The sequence below is a fragment of the Triticum aestivum genome, chromosome 2A, assembly GCF_018294505.1.
Source record: "Triticum aestivum cultivar Chinese Spring chromosome 2A, IWGSC CS RefSeq v2.1, whole genome shotgun sequence".
In the NCBI taxonomy this organism is placed as follows: Eukaryota; Viridiplantae; Streptophyta; class Magnoliopsida; order Poales; family Poaceae; genus Triticum; species Triticum aestivum.
Window position 1 is genome coordinate 32,004,792 of NC_057797.1, and position 18,214 is coordinate 32,023,005.

Genomic DNA, 18,214 nt, shown 5'->3' on the forward strand with positions numbered 1-18,214 from the left:
CCACCACGTCTTAGGAACTCCAAACCACAGGACCAAACTGAAAGTACTGCAGACACACATCTAGAGGACGAAATCACTATTCTGTTGAATAAACTTTGTCACAAAATGAACTCGACGTGAAAGTATTTCACGATCTAACCCTTTTAGCAACGCCATAGCCCGCGGCGTTTCTGCTCAAGGAAGAAACGCCGAGGTAGCTAGCGTTTCTGATCAAAGAAGAAACGCCGAGGTAGCTAGCGTTGCAGATCAGGTAAGAAACGCCGAAGGCGCTGGCGTTTCTGGCCATCACAGAAACGCCAAAGAACCATGGCGTTGCTGCCCTTTTTCATGTGCATGTGGAACGTGGATGAACAACCTAATTAATAAGGCTAATTAATTATGACCAAACAGGGCAGCAACGCCATGGTCATTGGCGTTTCCATGATGGGCTGCAACGCCAGCGCCTTCGGCGTTTCTTACATGGTCCGTAACGCTAGCTACCTTGGCGTTTCTTCTTTAGTCAGACACGCTAGCTACCTCGGCGTTTCTATGTTGGACAGAAACGCCGCGGGTTGTGGCATTGCTAAAAGGGTCAGATCGTGAAATACTTTCACACCGAGTTCATTTTGTGACAAAGTTCATTCAAAGGGTCAGAATAGTGATTTCGTCCCACATCTAGATAACCCTATTAGAGACCAAAAGAAGCCTCCCTCGCAAAAAAAAGCAAAAAAAAAGAGACCAAAGAAACCTAGAGCCAAATGCAGGTTTACCATCTTCGAGGATCCAACATCAAGGAAACGGGAGTCCAAAGCAACAGACCAAAGAAGCCTATAGCCAAAGCGTTTTGCGGTCTTTTTAGTTTTGTCAGTTTGGTATGTACGTGACTTGTATTATGATTCTTATGATATAAATAAAACACATAATATCATGCAAAAAAAAACTTCGTGTGCAACAACCTCGATCTTTGACGTGTGAAAAAACTTCGTATTTGCACCCGCTTTGCGCAGGTACAGCCTCGATCTTTGCCGTGCAGTTGATCTTTCCGGAGAGCTCAAGACGCTTACGTTTTAGAAATTAGAATTCTTCCCGTTCACGGATTTTTTTTTCCTGAGATAGAGTTGCATAAGTACTACTGTATTCAAGATGGCAGTCGAGTTTCCATTGTGATCTTTTTCACCGTCGGTTTCTACTTGCGCCGTCGTACTCATGCATACGTGTCCGGTGTGAATTGCTAATAGCACTAGTACGCCCTTGTGCTTGTGTATAAGTATAGACGAGTTGTCCGTCCATATGCTGATCCACGCATATCGTACGGCAAGTGAAAATCGCTCCGTCTTAGTTTCCGCGCCCTGAGCTCGTGATCGACCCATGGATCCTCTCGTGGACACCCTGCGAGCGCCGCTGGACGTGCAGGCCGGCGGACCTGATCTCGTCGCCGAGACTAACGTCGACGTGCCAGATAGCTCCAAACGCAGGAGACCTGATCCCATTGACACCAACGTCGACCTGCCAGATAGCTCCAAACGCAGGAGACTTGATCCCGTCGACACGGGCGCAGGCGACGGCGGCGAGCTGATGCTGTTTCTCCAGGATTACTTGTTGGTTATTGTTGTCCCTTTTATTCATCAGGCTTTTCTACGGGCTGTTGGACTACTTGTTGGTTGTTGTTGTCCCTTTTATTCATCAGGCTTTGTTCAAAAATTATTTAGACTTGTATAGAAAAACAAAGCGAAAAATACTAAGAGAGAACATTTTAGGCTCGAATTTGACATTGTCATATGTTTTTTGTTTTCGTGAACGAAATGGAAAGGGACCTTGACGTAAGCTCCTCCCTGCGGCTGCATGATTATCCACGCCCTGCAGCTAACGCAGGTTCAGAGCTCAGACGTGCATCCAAAATAATTAAGGGGGAACCAAACCAACGAGAAAGAAGAAGCGAAATTAAAGGAATGTAAATGTACCATGTCGAGCCTCGTCATCGGAGCTACTTGGTCCGACGCTAGCTTCTGGTCTGCCGCCGCACGGCCACGGAGAAGGAGAAGGCAGCAGCAATAGCACAACAAAGGCCGCCGCGATCGCCACTCCAAGAAAGAAGCCCAAGAAATTTCATGTCCCAGCGCGTACATGACAAACTGGGATCCTCGACCGACAGCGAGTGGAGTATGTTCGAATTCAGAGCACATGCTGGGCAGCCGACGAACTGAACTTGTGTTATATAGACGGTGAACTGGACCTTGGAGGCACGCAACATCGGGAAGCCATTTACTGATAGGTTCCAGGATTTCATATGATCTTCTTCTGTCAGGAGAGAAGAATGAAAAGAAAATCCAGAGACGTTATGGCATATCATTACCGTTGATGAGGTTTGACATTGTGGCATGTGTGTAGTCTCCCCCGTGATGCATGCCGTCTCCCTGTGGACCCTGAAACACGAGAGAGCCTATGTTTTTCTTTTTCTTTTTTGTGTGTGAATGCTTGTGCTTGGAGCAAACCGAAGAATTCTATTGTCGTCAAGGAATCACTGATCGAGATTGCCTCGAGATTCGCTATCTGCCACGTTAAGTATGGTCAACCAATTCATGCCAAGACAGATATATATATATATACCCGCTAGAAAAAGAGAGATATAAAATTTCCTTTTTTTAGATCAAGATATATATAATTTACCTTTTTAGGGAAAGATATAGAGGTAAATACATCACTGGTGCTTAAACTTGCCACGAATGTGTACTTTGACGCCTGAACTTGCAAAATACATTGAACTGGTTCCGTAACTTGACATGGACGTGTATATACAGTTCAAATCTTGTTTTTGTACGTCCATGACGCCGATGAGGCACTCGATGTAAGGGCATCTCCAGCCGTTGGCCCCCCAGGAGGGGCAAAAAATCGCCCCCTGGGGACGCACCGGCGCTAAACCGCGCACTAGGGGCGTGATGCCCCCCAGTCGCGGCCCCTCACGGATTTTTAAAATGTTCAAATTCGGCGCAAACACAACACAAACACGGGCGAGTTCGTTCAAATTTAAACATATTTTACCAAAAAAAACTACCGCGGGCTACCCCCGCCGTCTCTCTCGCCGCCCGCCCACGCGGTTCTACATGCCGAGGAGGCTGTAGAACCGCGTGTAGTCACCGCCGCCGTTGTCGTCGCCCCCGCCTACGCCTCCGCCGTCCCTGCTGCATCCCTCCCCCGGTTGGCGCGGCGGGTTGGACGGTCCGGGGGCGTCGTCGTCGTCGCTATCGAGGACGACGACACCGTCCTCGTCCTCGCGCTCACGTTTGCGGGCGGCGATCTCCTCCAGGGCCCGGCGCTGCCGGACCATCTCCTCACGCACGTAGTCGTCGCGCGACCACCGCATGGCGTCCTCGTCAGAGAAGCCGCGCCGGGCTATCTCCTCGTACTCCGGGGGGAGGTTGGACTCCACCTTGGGCTCGACGAGGGCGCCGGAGCTGCGAGTACGCGCGCTGACAGGCGTGTCCTGGGGCTCCGGCTTGACGGGGCGGAGGTGGAGGCAGGGAGAGCCGCCGGAGCTGCGGGTACGCGCGCTGACAGGCGTGTCCTGGGGCTCCGGCTTGACGGGGCGGAGGTGGAGGCAGGGAGAGCCGCCGGAGCTGCGGGTACGCGCGCTGACAGGCGTGTCCTGGGGCTCCGGCTTGACGGGGCGGAGGTGGAGGCAGGGAGAGCCGCCGGACGAGGGGGAGGACGCCCCGGTCTCCATGCGCCTCGGCGTCCAGGAGCTTCCCCGGCGGCGTGAGAAGGACGGGGGAGCGGGGTACTCGAGGCGCGGCGTGTTGCCGCCCTCGATGTACTCGAGGACGGCCTCCAACATGCGGCCGGGCACGCCCCACCACCGGCGCCGGCCATCGGAGTTGAGCCTGCCGGAGGGCACGACGCCGTTGGTGGCCTCGAGCTGCTCGACGTGACGGCGGCGGAAGTAGGGCTCCCAGAGCGGGCTGCCGGGGACGTATCGTGGCCCCTTCCTTGCCGCCTGCGGCAGGGACGCGCGGATGCGTGCGATCTCCGCATGCCGCGTCGCCCCGGTGGGTGGTGGTGCCACCGGCACGCCGCCGGCGCTGATCCTCCAAGCCCCGGGCACCCGCATGTCCGGCGGGACCGGGTACTCGGCCTCGAAAAGGAGGCGAGCCTCGTCCTCGTGCAGATGACGGCGCCCGAATCCGTTCGCCGCCGCGCCGTCGCCTGGGAAACGCTCGGCCATGCTTTCTCAACTGGTGACGGCGAGAGGAGGAAAGGGGGAGAAATGAGCGCGTCGTCGGTGGATGATCGGGGTGAGTCTCTCCGGCGCGCTTGCAGTCGGCTTTTATAGGCGGAGACGCCGCGTGGTAGGCTTGGCCGGCGCGTTACGCGTGGCGTGATTGCGTGGCGGCCGAGGGACGCGCCGCCCAGTCTTCACTGCGCCGCCCGTGAGGCATCAATGAAGGTTGACCGGCGCGGCAGCGCGCGGCAGCTTTGGTATTGATTCGCCGCAGGAAACGAGGCGATGTGGACGACGAAGGGGTGAGAAGAGGGTAGAGTCGCTGACGCGGCGGGCCCATGGCTCTTGGTGCCAAAAACGATTCGCCCGGCGCCCCCGAGCGACCCCCAGCGCACCGGGTTCGGGTTGGGTCCGCTGGCGCCAATTTCGGTCTGAGCCGGCGAAAACTGGGCTCTTGGGGGCGCGACTGGGCCGATTTTTTGGCGTCGGCGGACGAAAAGACGCCTGGAGGGCCTTCTTGGAGGCGCGGCTGGAGATGCCCTGAGGGACAAGGCGTGTGGCCTGTTTTTTTAGAAAACCCTCTAGAATAAAAAAAATCTTACAAAAAGTCCCTCAGAGAGAAACCGATATATTGCAAAAATATCTATTAATCTATTAATAAATGAATTGGTCCGGGGTTTGAAACCTGCGCGTGCCTAGCCAATCTACCCGTTCAAATTTAGTGTCAGGAAAGGACTCATACACTTTATAAACATAAAACTGAACAACATAAATTAAAAAAATTATTCCAGCAATATAGTGCCGCTGCTTTGAACCTGCAACCAGGGGCTATATAATGGCCGCATGTAACCAGGGGCTATATATGTATATTCCAGCAATGTAGCATTATAACCGACGACGTTGAATGGTAAAATTATTAATTTAGGTTTATAACATAACGAGCCCGTGTGGGTAAAATGGACCACAATGTGGATCAAGTTTCAACGGGTTTGTTCTTTTTCATTTCATTTTTTTAGAAAGAAGTTAATTATTATCACGTGCAAACAATATACATATATGTAAAACAAATTATGTTAAAACGTTCATATAATTTCATAGAATACCTACGCAGTAATTTAATAGAGATACACATAATAAAATTATGAATTAGAATAAAATTTATAATTTGAAAAAATGTTTGTAATTTTAGAAACATTCGTATATTTAAAAAAATCATATAGTTTTAATTTTTCACAATTTTAATAAACTATTTATGCAGTATATCAATGTGTTCATCCTTTAACAAAGAAATGTGTTGTTTTAAAAAGTTTATATAGTATATAAGTTTGTGTGTGTTTCTAAAAAAATACAAGCCTAGTGTGCCATTAGACTGCGTATCCCTACATGAATAATACCAGAATCATATAAACATTTTAAGCATTCATAAATATTTTCAATTTAGAATATGTTTAAAATAACACATGAATTATTTTTCAAATGGCACGAAGATTTTTGCATTATTTTGAAATTATGTATGTTATACAGTCATAAAGAGTACTTGTACTTTTGATATATGACAACTCATTGGTTGAAGTGGCATCGGTGCTTGGTCTACAAGCTTTATTCTGATGTTTGGGTCACAGATCTGGTGTTGTTTTTGCTGAATTATTAAATTCTATTTATTTTGTTTGGCCAAATATTTATAAAGGTTACGAATCATTAAATATCAGCAAATGTGAAGTTGTCGAGTGGCTAGCCGCATGCACTTGACTGGTATGTCGTTGGTTTGATCCAGCACACCCGTTTTAATTTTTATCTTATAGTTATACTCCCAGTTTTTATTTTATAATTTGTCAGTTTCATCGTGAGGGCCTTTTTGGTAAGAAAATAATTCTGGGGGTTTTCCCACAAAAAATAGGCCACACACCCTTGTCAATGACAGTGGGCCCCATGGCATGCTGGCGTGCCTCCTCAGCTTCACGGACGTATACAAACGCCATTTGAAACGTATATGCACGTCCATGCCAAGTTATTGAACCAGTTCAATGTATTTTGCAAGTTCAGGCACTGAAGTGCACATCCATGACAAGTTCAAGTACCACGGATGTATTTACCTCAAAGATATACTCCTATATAATTTCTAGTACTAGTACTTGGTACGATTCCATATAATATAAGAATAGAGTCCTCTTTCAGAGAGAGAAATAAATATGATGTTTGCATCGGTGTCATAAATTGCATGAATTTATGTCCACTGGTCTATCGTAGTCCAGAGTCAGAGTCGGCACACGTGAACAGATCGAGTTGTCCGTAAGATCGATCGATCAATGGATCCTCTCGCCGACACCGTCGAAGCACCCCTGGACGTGCAAGCCTGCGAACCTGATGATCTCATCCCGATAGTCAAGAACCACGACCATTGCTTCAATCTCGCCGCCGAAAGCAACCACGTCGCCGCCTCCACCGATACCGACTTAGACGCCCCTGCCGCCATTGACGATGGTGTCCTGCCCCTCCAAGTTGATGCTTCCGTCGACGAAGGCGTCCAGCTCCAGGACGCCACCACCGGTGACAACGACGACGACCTCCTGTCTTTGGACATGCCAGCAGGAGGTGGACCTCTCGCCGTCATCGGCACAGACGGCAGCGATGACGACGACGATGATGGCGAGGAGCCTGACAACACCGACCTGGACTATGATAGCTATTTATATGACTATGCCGTCCTTGGAGATGGAGGTGGAGGTGGCGGTGACGGCGTCCAGCTTCAGGACGTCGCCACTGGGGATAACGAGGACCTCCTCTCCTTAGAGTTGCCGGCAGGAGGTGACCTCTCGCCGCCATTGCAGCAGATGACGACGACAGTGACAGCGACACTGACAGTGAAACCGACGGTGACGACGACAGTGACAACGACAGCGACGACGACGAAGTGCCCAACAAAACCAAGCTACGCTTCGACTATGATAAAATGCGGACTCTCGTCGGCTCCAGACAAGGGAGACCTGATCCCGTCGACAAGGACACGGGCGACGGCGGTGAACTGATGCTCCGGGACCTCGCCGCCACCTCCAACGACGGTGTCTTACCTCTAGAGGTGCTCTGCGACATCCTAGTGCGCCTCCCAGCCAAGACGGTCTGCCGCTTCCGCTGCGTCTCCACCTCATGGAGCTCCCTCCTCCGCCACCCAGGCTTCATCACCGCCCACAGGGCCCGCCACTACCGTCCCCTCATTGCCGCCACCGTGCGCCTGGATTCCAGCAATGACATGGCGATGTGCGTCAACCTCCTAGACTTGTCCGGCAACGTGGTCAAGATGATACGAACCAGCGCCGCCGTGACCCAATGCTCCCTCTACGGCATGTGCGCGCACGGCGAGCTCGGCTGCCTCGTCGGAAGAACGGACCGGCGTCTGCGCGTGCTCGACGTGGCCACCATCGCCGCGGCCGCCTTTCCGCCGCTTCCCCGTGGTGCCCTGGCGTGCACGCTCGGGAGGGTGCCCCCCCACGGGAGAGTACAAGGTCCTAACCATCGTCCCCGAGACACGATCTTTACGGGGTCGTCCTTGTAACGTCCAGGTCGGCATGGTTCTGACCCTTGGAAGCAGCGGCGGCGGCTTCTGGAGGAAGAGGGGAAGCCCTCCGGCCATGGTGGGTCGACGGCACAGGGACGTAGCCGTCGTTAAGGGGGTCGCCTACTTCTCCGTGGAGATGAAGTACGACATTGAAGAAGAAGATCGCTGGACGGTGGGGTTGGACCACGACCTTGATCTAGAAGATCACTCGATGGTGGGGTTCGACCTGGAGACCGAGAAATGGCAGTCGGAGACCTTCTTCGCACCCCCGGCTAGCGAATGGGCCCCGGCTAACGAGGACGATGCCCACAGGCATGTGGACTACAATGACATGAGCTTGGCCGAGATCAATGGTTTCCTGGCCGCGGCTCACCACGACAAAGAGGCCTCCGTTGTGAAACTTTGGTTCATAATGTACGTGGGTACGCAAACTAGTATGTGGTTCTCACTGTACAAGATCCCCATGACAACTGGGCACGGGTATAGCTTCGACAAGCCATTGCTGGTGCTGGGCGATGGGAAGATCGTCGTCTGGTCGTCGATGGATGGGTCCCGTGACGGCGTGCCGCAGATATATGATCCGAGGACGGACATGTTAACACAGGGGGCGGTGACGGCGAACTGCTACGCCGTCGGCCCCTACACGGGATGCCTGCTGCGTGCTGGGAGCGCAAATCCTCGTAGGTACAAGACGCTCGAGTTGCTGAACGCAGGGAGTTCATATGGCCTCAGCAAGAAGATTGAGCATGGCACTAGCTAGTTGCCCCGAGCACTGTAGTTAGTGTGTATTAGCTATAGCTTCAAAATAGTTGGTACTGTAGTGTTGAAATATGTGTGTAGGGATATTAGCGCGTGCGTTTGTTTTGTGTTAGTTGTAATCAGCGGTTGAGTTAGGCTTGATTCTATTCTCTGTATAGCTGTATATTGTAACGTGGAGATCAAGCCTAACTCCCGTATCTCAACCATGTAATCTTCTGATGGCCTTGAGCCTATATATACACGCACGCGTCCCTGCAGAGATGCATACGTTTCAACCATATTTTACATGGTAATCAGAGCCTCTATCTCTTCCACAAACACATCTAGCCATGGCAGGTTCCTCCGCTCCGGCAGCCATCTCCTTCGCCCATGTTCAGATCGCTGAGAAGCTAACCAGGGAGAACTATCTACCCTGGAAGGCTCAGGTCCTGCCATCGGTCCGAGGTGCCCTTCTCATGGGTTTCCTCGACGGATCGCGGGCAGCACCACCGGAGGAAATCGAGGAGGCAAAGGCGGACAAGACCGTCGAGAAGGTATGTAACCCAGCCTATGCAGCGTGGGTGGCTCAAGACCAGCAGGTTTTGGGTTTTCTGCTCGGGTCTCTTTCCCGAGAGGTGTTGCTGCAGGTGATGGATCATACGGAGAGCAGCAAGCTGTGGGCCGCGATCCAGGCGATGTTCGCCTCGCAGTCGCGCGCCCGCGTCATCCAGCTCCGCACGCAGCTCACAAACTCGCGCAAGGGAGATCTCTCTGCCACTGCGTACTTCACCAAGATGAAGGGAATCGCTGACGAGCTTGCTGCCGCGGGGAAGAAGATGGACGACGACGATCTGGTCTCGCAGATTCTCTCGGGGCTTGATGCAGACTACAACCCCTTCGTCTCGGTGCTCTCTGCCAAGGCGAACGAGCAGGCGATCACCCTCGCCGAACTCTTCTCCGGGCTCCTGGTGGCCGAGTCACGTCTGGAGGCGCAGAACCCGGTGAGTCAGCAGCTGTCGGTCAATCTCGTCGCCAAGGGTGGACGTGGCGGCGGCTATCCTCAGGGTCGCAGCAACAGCAGTGGCAACAGTCGCGGTGGAGGAGGCGGGCGCTCCTCTGATGACGGGCGTGGTGGCTATGGTGGCTACCCCAACCAGCGCCAAGGCCAAGGCGGTGGTGGTCACGGTGGTGGAGGCTACCACAACGGCGGCAGCGGCGGCGGCGGCGGCTACAACAACCATACCCGCCCCGACGTGGTCATATGCCAAATCTGTGGCAAGGCCGGCCACGATGCATATGGCTGCTGGAAGAGGTTCGAGAAGAACTTCAAGAGGAAGGAGAAGACAGCAAACTCGGCAGCCACTTCGTACGGAGTTGATACGAACTGGTACATCGACACTGCAGCAACCAACCACGTCACGAGTGAGCTAGACAAGCTCGCTACCCACGAACGCTACACCGGCATAGATCAAGTCCACACGGCGAGTGGGTCAGGTATGGAAATTGCTCACATTGGTCATGCGCATATTCATACCCATGATCAACCTATTCATCTTCGAGATATTTTACATGTTCCCAAATCTGCAAAGAATTTGATTGCTGCTCAAAAACTTGCTCATGACAATCACGCATACTTGGAATTTTACCCTGAGTTCTTTTCTATCAAACAACAGGGAACGGGGAAAATTCTGCTGCGCGCACAGAGTAGAGGTGGCCTCTATCCTCTACCTCATGCACCATCCGTTCGTGGGAAGCATGTCCTTGGTGTGCAAAAAGCATCGTCTTCTCGGTGGCATGGACGTCTAGGGCATCCATCCTTTGTCATAGTCGATCAAGTAGTCAAAAATAATTGTCTTCCCGTGTCAAATAAAAGGCATGAGTCTGTTTGTGATGCATGTCAAAAGGCAAAAAGCCATCAGTTACCGTATCTTCGGTCTACTAGTGTCTCTAGTGCTCCTTTAGAGCTAGTCTTTTCGGATGTTTGGGGTCCTGCTGTTACTTTTGTAGGCAGGTTCACATATTATGTTAGTTTCATTGATGATTTCAGCAAGTTTACTTGGATATACTTGATCAAAAATAGATCTGAAGTGTTTCAGAAGTTTCATGATTTTCAGCAACATGTTGAACGCTTGTTTGATAGGAAAATCCTTGCCATGCAAACTGACTGGGGTGGCGAATATCGCAAACTAAATTCATTCTTTGAGCGCATTGGTATTTCCCACCATGTTTCGTGCCCTCATGCCCACCAACAAAATGGCTCCGCTGAAAGAAAACATAGACACATTGTTGAAATTGGCCTCGCCTTACTCGCTCATGCATCCATGCCATTAAAATTCTGGGATGAAGCTTTCACTACTGCTGTTTATCTCATTAATCGTCTCCCTAGTAAAGTCATTCAATCTCAAACACCACTAGAGCGCCTTTTCAATATCACCCCAGATTATTCTTTTCTTCGTGTTTTTGGGTGCGCGGTATGGCCTAACCTACGCCCCTTCTTCAAGCATAAACTGCAGTTTCGCTCTACCCGGTGTGCGTTTCTTGGATATAGTCCCCTTCACAAAGGCTATAAATGTCTAGACATCTCCGGTGGACGTGTCTATATATCTCGTGATGTTGTCTTTGACGAGTCCATCTTTCCGTTTTCTGAACTTCACGAGAACGCCGGCGCTCAACTCCGTGCGGAAATCAATTTGCTTCCTCCCACACTCCTTAATCCTCCTGTATTTGATCATGGGGGTGATTTGCAAAATGACCATGTGAATTTTTCTGATCAAAATTTGGAGTTTCCAAGTGTACAGGAAGCAGAATATACGCAGGACTCCACAAGTGGTGACGCAGTAGATCCTGGTCACGAGGAAGACTCTCCCGCCCTGTCAGGCGAGGGATCCCATGCAGGGTCTTCGACGCACTCCCAGGCGCCCGACCGATCCGTCCCAGGATCAGTGCGACAGACGCATGGAGCGGGCGTGGGAGCCGGTTCTCCCTCGCCGCGTGGCCCCAGCCCACGGGTTGGTGCAGAGGTGACAGGCCCGGCTGATCGCCAACGGGCTGCATGGCCCGCAACGCCAGGTGGTGATTCCTGGACGAACGGGGGAGGAGGCGCTGATCTCTTCCCTGACGCAGCGGACAGTACTCCTGGTGGATCCTCTGTGGCTGCGGGATCGCCTGTGGCTACGCCACCACAGCCGCCACCACCACCTGTTATTCCGAGGGCTCGTACTCGTTTACAAACCGGTATTTCTCAGCCAAAAATACGCACTGATGGTACTGTTCGATGGTTAAACTTCTGCAGCACAGGTGAACCACAAAATGTGAGAGAAGCATTAGGGGATCAACGGTGGACGGAGGCCATGAATGAAGAATACTCGGCTCTCATGAGAAACAAGACTTGGCATCTTGTACCGTTTGAGAGGGGAAGTAATTTGATAGATTGCAAATGGATCTATAAAATTAAGAAAAAGTCTGATGGTTCCATTGACAGGTATAAGGCATGTTTGGTTGCCAAAGGTTTTAAACAGAGGTATGGAATTGACTACGAGGACACTTTTAGTCCTGTGGTCAAAGCGGCTACCATCAGATTAATTTTGTCCATTGCTGTTTCGAGAAACTGGTGCATGCGACAGCTAGATGTAAAGAACGCGTTTCTTCATGATGTTCTGGAAGAGAAGGTGTTCATGAGACAACCCCCAGGATATGAGGATCCTAATAAACCTGGGTACGTGTGCAGATTGGATAAGGCTTTGTATGGACTGAAACAAGCTCCACGTGCATGGTATTCTAGATTGTCAACAAAATTACAAACACTTGGTTTTGTTCCTTCAAAGGCTGATACGTCCCTATTTTTCTTCAACAAAAATGTTGTAGTTATGTTCATGCTTATTTATGTTGATGACATAATTGTTACTAGTTCCTCACCAAAAGTTGTTGAAGCACTCCTTCAGGATCTTCGGAAAGATTTTGCCTTGAAGGACTTGGGTCAACTTCACTATTTCCTAGGCATAGAGGTAAAGAAGGTAAAGAGTGGTATACTATTGACTCAAGAAAAATATATAGAAGAGATACTCACAAGGGTGGGTATGAAGGATTGTAAGCCTGTTCCAACACCCTTATCTATTTCTGAGAAGTTGTCATTAACAGAGGGAGAGCCACTTGGGTATGAGGATTCTACCAGGTATAGAAGCATAGTTGGTGCATTGCAATATGTCACATTAACTAGGCCAGATATAGCTTTCTCTGTTAACAAAATATGTCAGTTTTTGCACTCTCCTACTTCTGCTCACTGGACTGCAGTCAAGAGAATTCTTAGATATTTGAAGTATACATCAAGTCTTGGGCTCAAGTTTGTTAAATCAGACTCCACACTTGTAAGTGCTTTTTCTGATGCTGACTGGGCAGGTTGTCCAGATGACAGAAGGTCGACAGGTGGCTTTGCCGTCTTTTTTGGCTGTAATCTTATTTCTTGGAGTGCTCGTAAACAGGCTACAGTCTCTAGGTCTAGTATAGAGGCTGAATATAAGGCACTGGCAAATGCAACAGCTGAGATAATTTGGGTGCAAACTCTGTTGAGGGAATTGGGTGTGGAACATTCAAAGGTTGCATCATTGTGGTGTGATAATCTTGGAGCCACATATCTGTCAGCCAATCCAGTCTTTCATGCAAGGACAAAACATATTGAAGTGGACTATCATTTTGTTCGAGAGAGAGTAGCTAATAAGTTGCTCAATATTCGTTTTATCCCCACGGGTGACCAACTTGCAGATGGCTTCACCAAGACATTGTCTGTGAAACAGCTCGAAGCTTTCAGACACAATCTCAACTTAGATAAGTTGTGATTGAGAGGGGATGTTGAAATATGTGTGTAGGGATATTAGCGCGTGCGTTTGTTTTGTGTTAGTTGTAATCAGCGGTTGAGTTAGGCTTGATTCTATTCTCTGTATAGCTGTATATTGTAACGTGGAGATCAAGCCTAACTCCCGTATCTCAACCATGTAATCTTCTGATGGCCTTGAGCCTATATATACACGCACGCGTCCCTGCAGAGATGCATACGTTTCAACCATATTTTACATGTAGTAACTAATATAGTAAAAAAAACTATTGCCTGAGTTGGTTGCAAGTTGCAACAAAATATACTTTTTTATAATAATGTGTAGAACTTGATGGTTTATCTTTTTCTTTGAGCTAACTTTGCTTTCTTCTTACGCAACACCTTGTACCACTCCAAAAGAAGAAAATAATAGAAACATATTTCTGTCCGTGTTTGTATCTGTTAATTATCTGGGCAATTCTCTTCTTCTTAATTAATCGATGAGTCAAGGCTTTTTTTTGCCTCCGTTTCGGAAAACATATCTTCTCTATTCGTTGCCATGGCATAGATCTTCAGGACATCTTCTCCGCATTCCCTGCCAATATGTTGCTACCTTCCCACGACGGTACCTAGGGCTACCCTACACTTTCGCCGCCTTGGCAAGATCGATTATCAGGGCCTCATTGAAAAGATTGCCAGTAGATTGCCGAGATGTCTTGGAAAGAACCTTAGGAAGCCTGGTAGAGTCACCATGGCCTAGTACATCCTCACCGCAATTGTCGCCTTCGATATAACGGCACTGAACCCGCCCAAGTGGGTCACATGGATAACTAACAAGATCACACACGGGTTTTGTCTAGCAGAAGAATGATCAGAGGCATAAATCCAGAGGGCACTCCCTTGTGAACTGGAAGTCGGTGTGCCACCCAAAAGGGCTTGGGGGCCTTGGAATCACTTGAAAGAACATGCGGTGCCCCCATGTTTGGTTTTGGTAATTGATGACAATCTCTATGGTCTAATGATTTCCTTGAGTTGTATTTGAAGGGTTTGTCCATAGGCTTTTCTTGGAGTCCATGTGTTGGTTTCAAGGAGAGTTTGTGATGACCATCGTCCTTTTAAGGAATTATCCAAAGATCGGTCATGTGAGTGTTGAGCTTATTGCAAGCATGTCTTGAAGAATAAGATTGTGTGATCATTCATGTCCACCTTCAAGACATCATCCAAATGAAGAGAGTTGAAAAGAGTCAACACACAAAGCGCACAAGATGTACCGAGGGATCAAGTCCCATGGTATGGTAAGCATTGTCCATTACACTTTGTGTGCTAACCCATGGTCTTCGTGAGAGTTCTTTATGGGGTTAGGTTGCGGTGTGCAAGTTCAAGTGATGTATCATGAAGAGATCAAGTGCTTGAAGCTTGCCGTCCATTGTGGTGACAATGGAGTTGTGAAGATGAGCGGAAGAGTGGCTCACCCATAGTGGAGTATGGGGGAGCAATCAACTAGTCTTCATCGAGCCAACGCAATCAAGAAAGGTGGTCCATCTTGAGGAGGAGCAGATCATCATCATCTAGCTCAAGTGGACTTTGTGCAAGGCAAAGGTTTGCCCTTGATAGGTTTTCTATTTTACCGGTCTCATGGTAGTTGTGGGAGACCGGGTTATAGGATCGATTGCCGTACTATCAAGGGGGGCTCTCGATGAGTTGCTTGATCGTATCGTTCGTAGAGAGCTCAAACCATTGCATCCTTGCATCATCCTTATTGGTTCTTGTTTGGTTCTTCTCCTTGTGAGTTTTGGAGCTTTTGGTCATTTTTATGACAAGCTCGAGTTCATCGAAAACGGAGTTCACATGCGTCTTCTATGATGTTTTCGATGTTGGAGGGTATGCCGGTTCTTCTCTGTTGGAGGTTTCTCTCCTCTCTTGTAAGGCATACCTCCTCTGCCTCTTCTTACTAACCAGTCTCTGTTTTGATGCTACTCGTTGTCTTGTATCCAACAAGCTTGAGTTTTCTCAATTCGGAGCTCATTTGCGGAAGTTATGGCGGTTCTGGTTTTATTGTTATCCCCGTTGTCTTCTCTGCAAAATGAAGGACTGCTAGTGTTGCTGATCTAGGGCACGCGGTAGTACTGCTCTTTGGAGCGGTAGTACCGCATGCCATTGCGGTAGTACCGCTCTGTTGGAGCAGTACTACCGTGGCCTCAGGCCAGGCGCAGCTGCTCGAGCGATAGTAGGGGCGGATGTAATTTTTTACATCCGCGCCCTACGCGGTAGTACCGCGCCGTGGGCGCGGTAGTACCGTGGGCTCTGGCCAGGCTCAGCAGCATGAGCGGACGTAGGGGCGGATGTAATTTTTTACATCCGCGCCCTACGCGGTAGTACCGCTCTTCGTGTGCGGTAGTACCGTGCCGGAGTTTTTGCGCAGGTCCTCCCTCAGCGGAAGTAGGCACGGATGTAATTTATTTCATCCGCGCCCTTCCCAGGCTGAGACTTTCCTGCCTTGCGGTAGTACCGCAAGGGGGAGCGGTAGTACCGCGCAAGCGGTAGTACTGCCCCCTAGTCAGGCAAGTTCCGGCCTGTGCTGCTGTCGCGGTAGTACCGTGGTCCTCCACGGTAGTACCGCGCAGCCTCGCGGTAGTACCGCGCCCCTGGTGCGGTAGTACCGCGTTGTGCGGGCTGAGTGAGGGGATAACGGTTGGATTTTCTCCCCTCCTATAAAAGGGGGTCTTCTTCCCCTTTGAGTCCAATCCTTTGAGCTCGTGTTCTTCCCCCATTGTTGACCTTCTTTGAGCTTGCTAACTCTCAATCCCTCCATGGATTCTTGCTAGTTTTTGAGGGAAAAGAGAGAGGAGATCTAGATCCACATTTCCACCAATCACTTTCTCCTCTATGTGAGGGGAGCCCCTTGGATCTAGTTCTTGGAGTTCTTGGTGTTCTCCTTCTTGTTCTTCCTCTCATTTTCCTCCCTAGCATTAGTTGCTTCGGTGGGATTTGAGAGAGAAGGACTTGGGCACTCCGTGTGCCCTTGCCATTGCATTTGGTGCATCGGTTTGAGTTCTCCACGTGATACGTGGAAGTTACAAGTTGAGAAGCTTATTACTCTTGGGTGCTTGGTGCCCTTGAGCTTGTTTATCTTGGGTGCTTGGGCCCCCTAGTCGGTTGGTGGTGTTCGGAGCTCAATCATTGTGGTGTAAAGCTCCGGGCAAGCGTCGGGGTCTCCAATTAGGTTGTGGAGATCGCCCCGAGCAATTTGACGGGTACCGGTGACCGCCCCCAAGGGTTGCCAAAGTGTACGGGTTCGGTGACCGCCCCCAAGGGTCGCCATTTGTACGGGTTCGGTGACCGCCCTCAAGGGTCCCTTAGTGGAATCACGGCATCTTGCATTGTGCGAGGGCGTGAGGAGATTACGGTGGCCCTAGTGGCTTCTTGGGGAGCATTGTGCCTCCACACCGCTCCAAACGGAGATTAGCATCCGCAAGGGTGTGAACTTCGGGATACATCATCGTCTCCTCGTGCCTCGGTTATCTCTTACCCGAGCCCTTTACTTATGCACTTTACTTTGTGATAGCCATATTGTTATTTGTCATATATCTTGCTATCACTTTGTTGCTTACCTTTCTTAGCATAAGTTGTTGGTGCACATAGGTGAGCCTAGTTGTTGTAGGTTTTGTGCTTGACAAATTAACCGCTAGGTTTATTCCGCATTTGTTTGAGCCTCTACCGTAATTATTTTAAAACGCCTATTCCCCCCCCCCTCTAGGCGACATCCACGATCTTTCAATTGGTATCAGAGCCTCGTCTCTCTTTGTTGGGCTTAACCGCCTAGAGAGTAAAGATGTCGACTAGAGGATTAGGATTCTCTGACACTCTTAGTTTCGATGGCACAAATTTTGATGTTTGGGTAATTCGCATGCTTAATCTCTTTAGGGTCATGGACCCAAATTTAGAGCGAATTGTAGATATGGGTTTTTCTCCTCCAAAGGATCCCCAAAGATTATCTTTAGAGGATGAGAAAAACTCTTATCTCAATGCTCAAGCCTCTAATGTGCTTTTCGATGCTTTGAGCAATGTAGTTATATTTCAACTCATGCCGTTCCGGGATGCTCATGAGTTATGGACAAAGCTTCAAGATAAATATGGTGTGTCCAAGATTTGTGGGGATGGTTGTTCTTCCTCCACCTCCGGTCATATAGTCTTCTCAACTTCTTCTACTTCACCTACATGTGGTTTGCCACAAGGTAATGATATGGTGAGTAGTGTTGGTCATTGCAATGATGATAGTATGCTTATTGTGGATGATTCTTCATCACTATATTATTGCAATGCTCCCTCTTTGGGCTTTAACACTTCAAGCACTCCAAATGTTTCACATGCTTGTGTTCATAGTCCTTGCATATCATGTAGAAATTGCTTGACTAAATCTCATGATGATATGCTTGCTATGTCTTGTTGCCATGATAAAAATGCATCTATTTCCTTGAATTGTTGTGCTAACAATGTAGAGGAAACCGAACACTCCATGGAACAAGATGTGGTGTTTAATGGTGCCTCAAGGGATCCTACATCATCATCTATTGCTTTTTGCCTTATGGCCAAGGCGTCAAAGGTATCTCCTACTTTGAACCCCAATATATCTCTTGATGATGATGTTGATGCTAATGATGATGAGGATAATGATGAAGAGAATAATAATGTTGCCTCCTTAAAAACTAAGGGGGAGATGATTTTTAAAGCTCTTCATAAAAATAAAATTGCTCGTTCCAACTTCATGGAAATTATGTCCATTGCCATTGAGGGCAAGAAATATATTGAGGAGTTGGAATCTCATCTCGAGGAGCATGAGGTCACCATTGAGAAAATGGAAGCTCATGGGCGTGATTACGCAAATGAGATTGCGGACCTCTCTCAAGCCCTTGAACTTGAA